Genomic DNA, 14225 nt, shown 5'->3' with positions numbered 1-14225 from the left:
TGGTGTTGCTGGGTTCCTCCATTGCCCCGTGTATTTGTGGTTGTGGGCCCCGGAGCATTGGGCCCCCCTGTCCGTTTTTTGGCAATGGAGCCCGATGCTTTTCTCCACGATATCATGGGTAAACACCTGGTCCTTGTCTGTTTTTTGATAATGGAGTACCCTCTATGGTGGTTTGAGAACGGCATTCATTAGCCCAATGTCTCCCTTTACGGCATCGTGAGCAAATACCTGGTATTCTACTCCTTTGATACCTAACTTTGTTAAACCCTCCTCCTATGGGGCAACTCCTTTTAAAATGTCCTGTTTGTTCAGAATTGTAGCATATTTTTGGCCTGGCATCTAAAGCCTGTTGTACTGCAGCTGCCAGGACTTGCCCTTGTTCATTAATGTCTCTGCATAATTTAATATATGTGTTTAAATCTCCATGTTTCCATGGTCTAATGGCCTCCTTGCACCATCTGTTTGCTTGCTCAAAGGCTAGCTGTTTAATTAATGGCATTGCTTGCTCTGTATCCCCAAAAACTCTGGTAGCTGTTTGAATAAGCCTATCTACAAATTCAGCATAAGGTTCATTAACTCCTTGTATTACCTTAGATAATTGACCTTGTAAATCTCCATGTCCTTGTAAAGTCTTCCATGCCCTAACTGCATCTGCAGCAATTTATGAGTATATAGCAGGATCATATGCAATTTGCTGCAGCTGACCCTCACAACGTCCCTTTCCTAACAACATATCTAGATTTTTCTGAGGATAACCAGCTTCTGCATTTCGCCTAGCCGTCTCCATGCAAAATTCCTCATTGGCAACTTTCCATAACAGGTATTGTCCTCCATTTAGCACAGCTTTACACACACTAGTCCAATCTGCTGGCATCATGTTCAAGTTGGTAATGGATTCGACCAGGCTTATAGTGAAGGGTGCTTGAGGACCATAGATTGTTACAGCCTCTTTTAGCTGCTTCACTGTTTTGAAATCTAAAACATGGTGAATTTGCTGCCCTCCTGCCTGTTCAAATACAGGGCATGCTAATCTTTGAGGTCCTGTCTCAGGATCCCATCTATCAACTACGGGGGTTGAGGGCCCCATAGGCGGAGCTGTTGGTTGGACACTTACGCCCTCTGGTGATAGAAAGGTGTTAATAGCAGCCTTCTGTTGTAACTTTTCCCCTGATGGCTTTTTCTGCTCTAAACTTTCTTCCCCTTTCTGACTATCTCGAGAGGCCTCCTCTTTTTCCTGATCTAATATGTCTTCTACCATAATCTGAACTGAAAGGTTTGGACTAGGCAAACAAAATCGTATCATCATCCACAATGGCAATGTGCCAACTGGCAGAGTTCCTGGGTTTTTCTTTTCCCTGTCCCTTAAATCTTCACCATGATGATCCCATTGTGATATATTCAACAACTCCTTAAAAAGCCATGGGCTTGGGCTGGGGATGTGGCTCAAGCGGTAGCGCGCTCGCCTGGCATGCGTGCAGCCTGGGTTCGATCCTCAGCACCACATACAAACAAAGATGTTGTGTCCGCCGAAAACTAAAAAAATAAATAAATATTAAAATTCTCTCTCTCCCTCCCTCCCTCTCTCACTCTCTCTTTAAAAAAAAAAAAAAAAAAAAAAAGCCATGGGCTACATTTTTGTATTGTATCAATGTATGCCCTGACTCTTTTTGGTTTTACTGGGGTGCCTCCTTCCTCTAACAATTTACTTAACATTCTTTTGGTTTATTTTTTGTTAATTTCTGACCCCATATTTCTGCTACAAGGATAACGCAACTGAAACAGATAACTCAAAACAAAACCGAAGCAAAACGAAACAAAAAATCGTTGTATCAATTTTCCTATTTTCTTGGCATTTGTGGTCTATCTCTATCTCTTCCTCAGGGGCGAACAACTTCAAACCTTGAGCCAACCATTTTTCCCAGTTTGCCTGAGAAAGTTCTAGGGATAGGCAGCTTGAAACAAAAACAAATCAAAACAAGAACACATTGTTTTTTTTTTTTTTTTTTTTTTTTTTTTTATTTATTTTTTAGTTTTCGGCGGACACAACATCTTTGTTTGTATGTGGTGCTGAGGATCGAACCCGGGCCGCACGCATGCCAGGCAAGCGCGCTACTGCTTGAGCTACATCCCCAGCCCAAGAACACATTGTTTTTTAAATGGTCACCCATTCTCTCGCCTTCCCTCAGGGGTGAGCAATTTACCTTATCACTTACCCTCAGGCGTTCCCCGCAGGGCCACCAAACGCAGCAGTCTGGCTGGGCACAAATCCGAGCCACTGAAGCAGGAACAAACTTTATTTCCGAAGTCCCGCGAACGCCACGCACGTGCCCTTCTCCCGGGACACACCACACCAACCGGAAATCCCTCCTCCGGAAATCCCTCCTCCCACACTTCCCCAACCAATGGGAACTCTCAGGAAATCTCCACGAGAACTCCAAAGTAGCAAGCCTAGGCGGACAGCAGGGGTCTAATATGCAACTGAATACACAGCTTAATATAACCATTATCATCTCAATGGCTTGCTGGCATCACCTCTCATTTTTGCTCGTTCTGGCAAAAATGCCATGTGTCATTCCAACTTGGCTGTGGCTCTGAGCACCAGGGAGTTTTTGGACAACGGGCTCAGAGTGCTGTTTTAATTTAGCAGAAGATCTCCTGAAAGGAAGAGGGAAAATCAAGGGAGCCTTAGAGCAGCACAGGAGCAGCCATCTTGTGCTCAGAGCCCCACGTGTGCACACACCAGGACTCCTCCTTTTCATGTCTCGATTCATGTGTTAAAATGCCCTGGTTGCATTAAAACTATGGGGTATGCAGATGTAATTCTGCACTACCCAGGTTGGTATTTGATAGAAGATACACATCTATACTGGCCACACCACCCATTGCCCTAGAGGCCTCCCCTGTGCTGGCCACGCCAGGCAGACTCTTCAACACCCATGTTGCCTAGGCAACTCAAACTGTTTGTGGGAATCAGGTTTCCATCCCAGAATGTCCAACGCACATGTTCTTGTCAGGGTGACTCACTGAAGGACAGCTTACCTGTGGGTAAACATTTCCTAAGAGAAGTGTCTTCCTGTAGTTGTGTGTGTTTCTGCAAGCACCCAATGTGTTAGCTGATGGCAATGCAGAGGTCAGCAAAGCCCAAGTGGCCTCTACCTTGTGCTTACAGTGCATGCAGGAACCTGGTTCCACAAGTAGGAGCTGACTGGAAGACTATGGATCTGGAAAGGCTTCTGGGGAAGTACAGGCCAAGAGCAGCTGGGAACAAGCTGAGCGCAGGCCAGGAGGAGGAGTCTAGCTTTTGTCCTTCAGATGAGGCCACTGAGGTAGTGCAGGACAGGGCCTGGTGCTGTCCAGTGTCTACCTTGGTGTGGCCAGGGATTCTGCTCCAGCATGGGGATGACTCTGTAGTGTTCCCTGAGCCCATCAGAACCAAGCCTTTAGCACAGATGATGGGGACTCCAACAGCCTGCAAAGACATGGATCCTGCTGCCAGCCAGCAGGGATCTTGGGTGCCAATGTTGCCCCCGGAGACTCCAGCAAGCCTGAGGTCCTGGCTGACTCTGCAGCACCAGGGGCCTTGAGGCAGCAAAACCCAGCAGAGGCCCAATTCCTGACCAGAAAGGCTGAGACATGAGGCTGTCTTAAGCCAGGGAAGTTTGAGGTAACTCATCCCACAGTGGGTAACCGCCCCACCTACCCTGCCTCACAGCCACTCTTCCAGACAATGAAAGGATTGCTGATTGTTTTAAGGGGCCCAGGTTGGAGGGTGTGAGGGTGAGGCAGGGAGGTGGTGATGGGCTGCTGGCCACAGTGGACCTGGGATGGTGCCCCCACTCCAGGGGCAGGCTTGCTGGACTTCCTGAGCACCGGAGAGCAGGAGAAAAGGAGGACAAATGATGGCCCAGGGTTTCTGGCATAAGCATCCATCTGTTTTTGGTTTTGACGCCAGATGGCGCCCAGGGCCTGTACATGCTGAGTATTCCACCACTGAGCTGCACCTGCACCACTTATCCCAGCAAAACTAGAGGCAGAGGAAGAGGATGTGAGAAAGGATCCAGGATCTGGTGTTTTGTTTTGTGGGGAGTTCTTGGTGGTTTTTTGTTTGGGATTTTTGTGTTCGTTTGGTCCTGGGGATTGAACCCAGGGTGCTTTACCACTGAGCCACACGCCAGCCCATTTTACTTATTTGAGTCAAGGTCTCACTAAGTTGCTGAGTTTGGCCTTGAACTTGTGATCCTCCTGCCTTAGGCTCCTGAGTACCTAGGATCACAGGCATGCACCACCATGCCCGGCTTGTTTTGTATTTTTTGAGACAGGGTCTTAACGTTACTCAGGAATGTATTGTGCCCTAGAGTTTGAGAGACCCTCCTCCTCAGCCTCCCAAGTAGCTGGGTGCACACTACTGCACCCTGCTGGGTTAGTACTGGCTTCCTCAACTTGAGGTGCTTATGAGAGAACCCAGCCAATGTCCTATGGGAGGTTGGACGGAGGTGCCTGGAGCCCGAGGGTGGCCTGGATGGACTCCAAGTGGTTTCTAGATGGAGGATTTTACTGGTTCACATACTGGCAAGTCTGGAGGCCCACCTGTTCTGCAGCGACTCTGTGCTCTGTGGCTGGCTTTGCCCATAGTTGCAAGGGGGCTCCTGGGACCACCTAGGGGAGATACCCTGCTCCATGGCTAGTGGCACTGGGCACCACCATCCCCATCCTCGCTCTAGGATCCCAGATGAAGCTCCCAGAAACCCTTTGACTTCCCTCAACTCAGGTCTGCCCATCAGAGGCCTACCCCAGTAACATCCCTGCTCTCAGTTGGGAAGGTGAACATCAGGTTACTGCAGGAGTGGTCGGAAGGCCCTTGGACTTGAAAGCTTTATGTGGCTGAAGATAAGAGCATGGGTGAGGTGAGCTTGGCTATGCCTGGAAGCTCTCCAAGGTGCAGGGGTGAGGTGAGCCTGGCTGTGCCTGGAAGCTCTCCAGGGTGCAGGGGTGAGGTGAGCCTGGCTATGCTTGGAAACTCTCCAGGGTGCAGGGGTGAGGTGAGCCTGGCTATGCTTGGAAACTCTCCAAGGTGCAGGGGTGAGGTGAGCCTGGCTGTGCCTGGAAGCTCTCCAGGGTGCAGGGGTGAGGTGAGCCTGGCTATGCTTGGAAACTCTCCAGGGTGCAGGGGTGAGGTGAGCCTGGCTGTGCTTGGAAACTCTCCTGGGTGCAGGAATGAGGTGAGCCTGGCTGTGCCTGGAAGCTCTCCAGGGTGCAGGGGTGAGGTGAGCCTGGCTATGCTTGGAAACTCTCCAGGGTGCAGGGGTGAGGTGAGCCTGGCTGTGCTTGGAAACTCTCCTGGGTGCAGGAATGAGGTGAGCCTGGCTGTGCCTGGAAATTCTCCAGGGTGCAGGAAGGAGGTGAGCCTGGCTGTGCCTGGAAACTCTCCAAGGTGCAGGGGTGAGGTGAGCCTGGCTGTGCCTGGAAGCTCTCCAGGGTGCAGGGGTGAGGTGAGCCTGGCTGTGCCTGGAAGCTCTCCAGAGTGCAGGGTGAGGTGAGCCTGGCTGTGCCTGGAAACTCTCCTGGGTGCAGGAATGAGGTGAGCCTGGCCGTGCCTGGAAGCTTTCCAGGGTACAGGGGTGAGGTGAGCTGACTGCCTGGAAACTCTCCAAGGTGCAGGGGTGAGAAGGAGCAAGCCACAAAGAAAGAAGGGGGAGTCCCTGGGCTGCTCTGCTCAGAACACACTTGTGAGGGTCAGGAGTATACCTTGGATGTGGGGGCTGACCATCTGTACTGCAGTGGGTACTGAGTCCTGAGCTGGGTGGGCAAGTGGAAAGGCAGTGGAACCCCCACTCAGACATCTCATTTGCAACAGGTGACACAGAAGCTCAGGAGGTGGTTCTGGTCCCAGACCCTGGAGGCAGAGGCAGAGCAGTCTGGGGGCTCAGGAGTTCAAGACCAGCTTTGCCAGTCCAGCAAGACCCCTTCAGAAAGGAAAAATGAAAGATTTGTTAATGAAAGTTGCTAAGATAACTGGTTATCTATAAGGAAAACAATGAGCCTGGACCCACCTCATTATACATTACAAAATCAACTGTAAGAAAATCTTTGCCAGCTACAGAAAAAAACACCCAATCAATAAATGGTCAAGTGAACTAAACAGACATTTCTCAAAAGGAAAAATTCAGATGGCTGGGCATGGCGGCCCACACCTGTAATCCCAGCAACTTGGGAAGCTGAGGCAGGAGGATTGCAAGTGTGAGACCAGCCTCAGCAACTTAGCGAGACCCTGTCTCAAAATAAAAAAGGACTGGGGATGTTGCTCAGCGGTTAAGCATCCCTGGGTTCAATTCCCCCCTCCCCCCCAAAAAAAGAAAAGAAATACGATTGGCCCCCAAATAAATGAAATACTGTTCAACATCTTTAGCAATTAAGACATTACAAATAAAAACTACACTGAGATTTCATCCCACACCAATCAGAATGGCAGTCATCAAGAATACATACAATAATCAATGCTGGAGAGGATGTGGAGATAAAGGACCACTTTACACTATTGGTGGGACTGCAAATTAGTATGGCCACTATGGAAATCAGTATGGAGTCTCCTCAATAAACTAGGCATGGAACCACCATGTGACCCAGCTCTGCCACTCCTGGGTATTCATCCTGAAGAAGTAAAGCTCTCTTACTCCAGTGACACACGAATACCTGTGTCTACAGCAGCACAATTCACAATAGCCAAACTGGAACCAGCCCAGGTGTCCATCAATGGATGAATACGTAAAAGAAATATGGTATATACACACAATGGAGTTTTACTAAGCCGTGAAGAAAAATGAAATCCTGTCATTTGCAGGAAAATAGATGGAACTGGAGACCATCATGTAAGAGAAATAAGCCAGACTCAGAAGGTGAAGGGTCATATGTTTTCTATCATGTGGAAACTAGAGAGGAAACGGGGGTAAAAAGGATCTTACAAAAATAAAGGGATACAACAGAACAGAGGAGGGGGCTGCGGATGGGAGGAGTGCAGGGGGAGGGGAGGAACGGGGCTGGGATTGACCAGATGGTGTTATGTGCACGTATGGAATATGTCACGGTGGGAGTCTCTGCATTATATACAATGAGCCAATAATGTGAGTGTGAGAAGGGCTGGGTGTAGCTCAGTGGTGGAGTGTTTCTGGGTTCCTCCCCAATACCACACCCAAAATTTTAAAAAGAAAGAAAAGACCAGAGGGAAGAGTCGTGCCAGGCAGGTGGGGACGCAAAGCTCGAGCAGCCCTCCCCGCCCGCAGGAGGGAAGGAAAGCAGGGCCCACGCCTGCGGCTCCAGGGGCACGTCTGACCAGGGCCTTTGGAACTCACAGGCCTTGGCCTGGAGTGGGGCCTGTCTCCAGTGCTGGGGCTCGAGCGCGTCTTGCAGACAGCTGCTTTTGATGAGGAGACACACCATTGTCTTATGTGCCACCTTCTCAAAACAGGCTCCAAAGGTGAGCGATGCTTGCTTAGCTGTGCTTTTTGGTGGAAGCTCACTTAGACTCACGGGGGTTTTATAATGAATGAGATCCCTGCAATGGGTCCCACAGGTCCCTGCACCACGTGGCCTCAGAGGACCCACCTGAGGGCTGGCCAGACTCTGCACTGTGGTGGCTCTTCTGGGTCCCCACAACAGGTGCTATGCAGGCCTCGCTCCTTCCTCAGACTGCACCCAGGTGTTCTGCTGCCTGGGATGGAGAGGTGGCAGTTATGCTGGCTGCCACCTCCACTAGAAACCACGTCATACCATAGCCACCCCTGGCAAGACACTGGCCAGCTGTAAGCACTGTCCTCTCTTTGGCATTTGCCCAAACTAAAAAAAAAAAAAAAAAAAAAAAAAATTCCTAGGGGTTGAAACTAAGGCTGTTTAACCTGAGCCACATTCCCAGCCCTTTTTATATTTTATTTTGAGACAGGGTCTCATTAGGTTGCTTTCAGCCTGGCTAAATTGCTGAGGCTGGCTTCAAACCTGCAATCCACCTAACTCAGCTTCTCAAACATTGGGATTTCAGGCGAGCACCACCACACCCAGCAAATCACATCTGAGGAGGTTAACACTAAGAGAGCTTCTGTATGGTGTATTTTTTTTTTTTTCAAAGTTTCATTTGTCTATCTTTGTGGTGCTGGGGCTAAAACCTAGGGCTTCACCAGTAGGAGGTGGCCAACCCTTACAAGTATTCGAATGTTCTCGGGCCTCAAGAGATTCATTTACTAAATAACATACAAACTCCCAAGCTCAAGCTGCAGCTTCTGAAGGGGCTGGGGTGGCAGGAAGAGTGGGGCCCGCAGCTGGGCAGCTAGGGCAGCACTGGGGCTGACCATGCACATTCGGAGCTAGACCACCTGCGGCCCACAGCCACCACCTGGTGGGCAGAGACAAGAAAAATTTCTGTATCTGTTCCCTCATGGGGAAAATGCAGGCAGTGAGCCGTGCTGTGGGGCTGCTGAGACTGGCATCTGGGGTGCCATGTGGGGCAGTGCTCCCTAAGTGCCACCTCCGACTGCCGTTTCCTCTCATGTGAATCAGAAAGTCCAGGCAATCATCCCAGAAGCCACTGGGAGCTATGACAGAAGCCTGTGATTGTGACCTCTGTGCAGCAGGGCGCTAACGGGCACCTCTCCTCCGCACGCAGCCGCAGTCCTTGATTTGGCCAACTCTCCGTGCTCTCTAGGAGCGGTCCAGTGAAGGTGGTGTTTTCCTGGGTGCCTGGTGATGGCAACAAGTGTCGTGGAGACACCTGTTTAGTCCCAGCCTGAGGCTGAGGCCAGGGTCCAGGTGGGGCAGGGCTGCTTCTGCAGAGGCCTCCCCTTTGGCTTTCAGATACTCTTCTCCCAATGTCCCGTGTCTTCAACAAAAGACCTTCAGGGGAATATAACTCATCCTCTCACAAGTGTCCCCTAGTTTCAGAGCCCTCACCCTCCTCCAAACAAGGGACTGTTAGGATGAAGGCATCCGCTGACCCAGCAGGACGAGCATGGGGTGACCAGCAGGCTGCAGCCCTGGAGGTGGAGAGAGGATCTTGCCCCACTAGGACAGTGTTGGGGTGCCATGGGAGCGCAACAGACCTCCTGCCAAGTAGAAAGCAAATCCCTTGCCACAAAGAAGTTCAGCAGGCTCTGGAGGCAGCAGGCCACACACTGGGGACTACAGTCCATCTGCAGCTGACCTCAGGAAGCCTGCTCTACACTGTGGGGACAGCAGCCCTGCCCCTCCTCTGAAGTGGCCAAAGGCTGTTGTGCAGAGGTGGAAGCGGCTATGCTGGGCTCAGCCTGCCCCCGCAGAGGGGCAGGACAAGGAGCAGGGTACTGCACTGGGCGGGGCTGTGGTGGGTGGCACAGACACCAGGAGGGTGGGAGCAGACCAGTAGCAAGATGCTGAAGGACAAAACAGGCTTCCTGGTGGCTGAGAAAGAGGCCCAGGAGGCACCCTGAGTGGGATCCTAGGGTTCCCCAGAAGACAGCCCAGCCGGAGTGCAGCAGAGCACCACTCTCCCACTCCTGCTCTCCAGCTCTGGACAAAGTGGGGGGGGGGGGTGGAGAAAGGAGAAAAGCAATGGCAAAGACAGGGTCAGAAGTTTGGTGCCAACATAGGATCCTGACCTAACAAAAGCCTGTGCCTGCCTGGTGTCCCTCCCAGGAGAGGGAAGAGGCGCCCCGCTCAGCCACCCTTAGAGGGCACATGTGCCAGAGGCACCGTTCAGCACACCAGAGGCTGGCACAGCCACCTGCTCTCCCAGGACATGCAGGAAGGAAACCTGTCTGACCTGCTCTGACCACTTACTAAGAAGTGCCCAAAGCGTGGAGACTGGCAGAGGGGCTGCTGGGAGTTGTCTGGGGGCTCCGGCTTCTGCCTGCCAGCTAATGCTGCTAATCTGGTGTTCACAGCTTGAGGGAGAGTGGTTGGAGGAGAGAGAAGTGGCACCCATCCTAAGGTGACCTCAAAGGTTATCCCATCTGGTCATGGGGGATCAGCCAGCTTTGAGTCTGCGGTTCCATCTTGTTCCACACCCCCCCTGCCCCTTGAGCAGTCATCTCCTGCCTGTCCCCGCAAATGTGACCTGGAAGTCAATCTTGGACACCTCTTAACTCTGACCACCTGCTGGGTGTTCCCAGCGCTTACCCGGTGGCGGGGGGACGCACTGCTCTGCTCCTTTAGGCTAGCCCACAACCCTGGGAATTGCCCTTCAAGGAACTCGCTTTGGAGGTGGGAGTGTCTGGTTGGCAGGTGGCATGGTGACTACAGAGAAGCCAGAGGAAGATTTCAGGCTGTCTGAAACAGACTAGAAAGACAGTGTCTCATTCACATGGTCTTTCCAAGGCCTGCTAGCCCCAGAGGGTAGCCAGAGTGCTGCTGTTCAGGACCAGGGAACTCACACATACATCCTCACTTCAGATATGCAATTAGGTGTCTGAACCTTAGGCTAGACACACAGATGAGCATGTGTAAAATAGGTAATTTTTTTTTAAGAATTCTTAAACATTTTATTTTTATTTAAAATCTCAGTATGAATTCATAATTTGTATTTTCATTTAACATTTATAGACAAATTTAAAATTTGAGAATATAACTTTTAAATACATAAAAATATCATTTTTACATTTACATCAACGTTAGCGGGGTATGGTGGTGCATGCCTGTAATCCCAGTGGCTTGGGAGGCTGAGGCCAGACGATCATGAGTTCAAACCCAGCCTTAGCAACTTAGTAAGACCCCCAAGCAACTTAGTGAGACCCTGTCTCAAAATAAAAAAACAGGCTGGGGATGTGACTCAGTGTCAAAGCACCCCTGGGTTCAATCCCCAGTACGAAAAGAAAAAAAAAAAACAACCCATTTACATCAATGCTAACTCATGTTAATTGAGATCATATCCAAATTTGGGGGATCTGAGTACAATTATAATTGTTGAACCCTTTAGACTGTCACTGTCAATAAGAGGGCAATTATATGATCATTATACATTGGTTCATTGGTCATAACAACATCAGTAATCAATATTTTAGGAATAACTATACATTCATTTATGAATCATAATGTTCATTTATTTCCTAATACCTAAACATGGGTAGTAACAAATTCAATGGTGTTTGGTACTTTGCTTACTTTTATGTAAAAACCGTAACTTTGCACATTTAAAAAATGTCATCATAAATATCAAGGTGCATGTGTAATTTAACATTTATCTTGATGACTCTGAGATGGATTCACAGTAATTAGTGCCACATTCACACTCTTGCCTTAGACAGTGCATACGTGAGCTGGGCTTACTTCTCTCTCCATGCGTGTCCAAGGGGAGGCCAAGGGGAGGGAGGTTTTCACCAACCAGTCTGATCTGCATTGCCTTGTGTATGTGTGTGTGAGTGTGTGTGTGTTTATGTTTATGTGCGTGTGTGCAATCTGTAGGTATGTGGAGCAATCTGACAGAATGGGAGATTCTAAATGAATCAATTAAATAGAAAATCAAAACCAATTTAAAACCTATGGTTTGACATTACATTGGCAGTAAATTAGGTATATGATTCTAGAATTAATACTACATTGATTTATCCTCATTTTTAGGATTATCATATTTTAAGATGTAGCTTTAAGGTTTTCAAGATGTCAAGAAAATAAAATTGTGACAGCAAGGCAATTGGATTAGAGGGAGAAAGGGGTACCTTGGAAATAAAGTTTTAATATTCTATGATGGTGGGCTGGGGATAAAGCTCAGCTGAAAGAGTACTTGTCTTGCACAAGGCCCTAGGGTCAATCCCCAGAACCACACACACACACACACACACACAAAAACTGTGATGCTAAGTTATTTACCAAAGATTCAACATTTTTTTAATTGAATAAAATAGAATGAATAGAATACAACTATATACCATTGGAAAATGTAAGGGTTCTCTTTTTTGTTTGGTTGGTTTTTTTGGTTTTTGGTTTTGGGTTTGTTTGTTTGTTACTAAAGATTGAACCCAGAGGTGCTTAACCTCTGAACCCATCCCAAGAACTTTTTTTTTTTTTTTTTTTTTTTTTTTGAGACAGGGTCTCACTAAGTTGCTGAGGCTGGCCATGAGCTTATAATCCTCCTGCCTCAGCCTCCTGAGTCACTGAGGTTACAAGTGTAGCCACCACATCCAGCATAAGTAAGATTTTTTAAAACTTAAGAAAGATGTTCTTTGTTTTTGGAGGCTGTTTGGAAATGACCAGTGAACACTAGGGTTACAAGAACTGCACCACCCTGAAGCTATGGTCAGTTGTTTCCATTTACAGGACCAGGAGCAGACCCTGGGCTAGGCAGGCAGCTCAGAAGTGGAGTGCTTGGCTAGCAAAGCCCTGGGTGCATCAGCACCTTCCAAAACAAAACAGGTGAACCCTCCTGTGCACCAGGGACTTGAGCACCAGCTGTGGATTTGTAGTTACGGTGCCACTCTAGGACAGGAAGCTGAGAGTAGGGGAGAGGGGCAGGGCTGTGTGGGAACTCCTCGTTCTCTTCTTTCAATTTTTCTGTGAACCTAAAATGACTCTAAAAGCTAAGTCTATTAAAAGAATTCTAAAAGTGACATAGCAGAGTCTTTGGGCCACCAAGACTGTAGCATTCATGTTATCATCTGCTGTGCCTGGTTTTACACCTCATCCCCATCCACACACTCTAACTGGACTTCTTGCTAAACTGGCAGAGGGAAGGGAAAAGATGTCAGCTTGTAATCTCACTTGCAAGCCTCCTACTGGAAGTTAGAACATCTCTTTCTTTCTTTTTTTGTTTTTGTTTTTGAGAGAGGGAGAGGGAGAGAGAGAGTGTGTGTCTTTTTAATATTTACTTCTTAGTTCTTGGCGGGCACAACATCTTTATTTGTATGTGGTGCTGAGGATCGAACCCGGGCCGCACGCATGCCAGGCAAGCGCGCTACCGCTTGAACCACATCCCCAGTCCTCTTTTTGCCTTTTAATATGTTTGAGCCTTTGAGTGAACTGCCTTTTTGTTTTGCTTTGGTTTTGCACAACAATGTGATGTTTTGATACATGTGTACATTGTGGAACAATCAGATGGAGCACATATTTTTATAGTTAGAAATACACAAATTGAGGTGGGAATGTGTACTGAAGTTCTCTCTCAAGCCAAGGGGTCCCATGTTTTGGACTGAAAAATAGAGTTGACACACATATCACAGTCAACCTTGCATCTTTGAGCCTGAGGTGAAATCTGAATAGAGGAAAGTGACGGGCTATAATCTGGGTATAGATCCAAGGGAGTTCAAATCAGTGCACTGAGAGACCTGTACTACCATGCTTGTCCCAGCACTGTCCCCAATAGCCGAGACTGGGGATCAACTAGCATTGGGTGGATGAATAAAGTAAGTGTGGTATGTGTGCTCACAACTTGGTTCTCTACAGCCTGAAGAAAGGAGAAAATTATGTCATTGGCTATGACAAATGAAGACACTGGAAGATTCTAAGTAAGCCAGACACAGAGAAAGGAATATTGCATGGTTCCATTCTATGTGGACCTGAAAGTCAAACTCTTGGACAGAGAAAACAGTGGTTGCCAATGGCTGAACAGCAGGAGCAAGGGACTGGGAGATGTTGGTCACAGGGCATGAGGTTCTAGCTAGACAGGAGGAAGATGTTCCTGAGGGCTATTTCAGCAGAGTAATAATGATGTGTCACGTGTTTCAAAACAGTTGAGAGAAAGTTTCAAACATCTAACCACAAAAGGGAGCAAATCAATGTTGATTAGCTGGATTCAGCCTATTCAAGCTGCACGCATATCTCAGAATGCCACACTGCATCCCACGAGCACTCACAATTACAACTTGTCAATTAAAAACTGCATTAGCTGGGTGTGGTGTTGCCAGTTCTTGGGAGGCTGAGGCAGGCAGACGGATTGAGCCCAGGAGTTTGAAACAAGCCTGGACAACATAGTGAGAACCCAGCTCAAATAATAACTAAAAACCAAAAGAATGACACAGTATGGATGATCTCTCCTGTGTTTCAGTCTAACCCCAGGGTGTTAAGGAAAAATGCTGAACCTCAACATGGTAAATGGTCAAGAATCAGGTTCACCATCTGGTCTCACTAGGCTGCTCGCTTCTGTTTTTAGAGACAGGGTCTTGTGGTACTGCCCAGGCTGGTCTTGAACTAATGGGCAGATGCCACCGCACACAGCCAGGGTGCTTTTGTGTAAGTCAGCTAAGATGCCATGATGCAGTATTATAAGTTGGTGGCTT

This window comes from Marmota flaviventris, chromosome 12, assembly GCF_047511675.1.
Source record: "Marmota flaviventris isolate mMarFla1 chromosome 12, mMarFla1.hap1, whole genome shotgun sequence".
NCBI lineage: Eukaryota > Metazoa > Chordata > Mammalia > Rodentia > Sciuridae > Marmota > Marmota flaviventris.
This window is presented reverse-complemented; position numbering follows the sequence as displayed.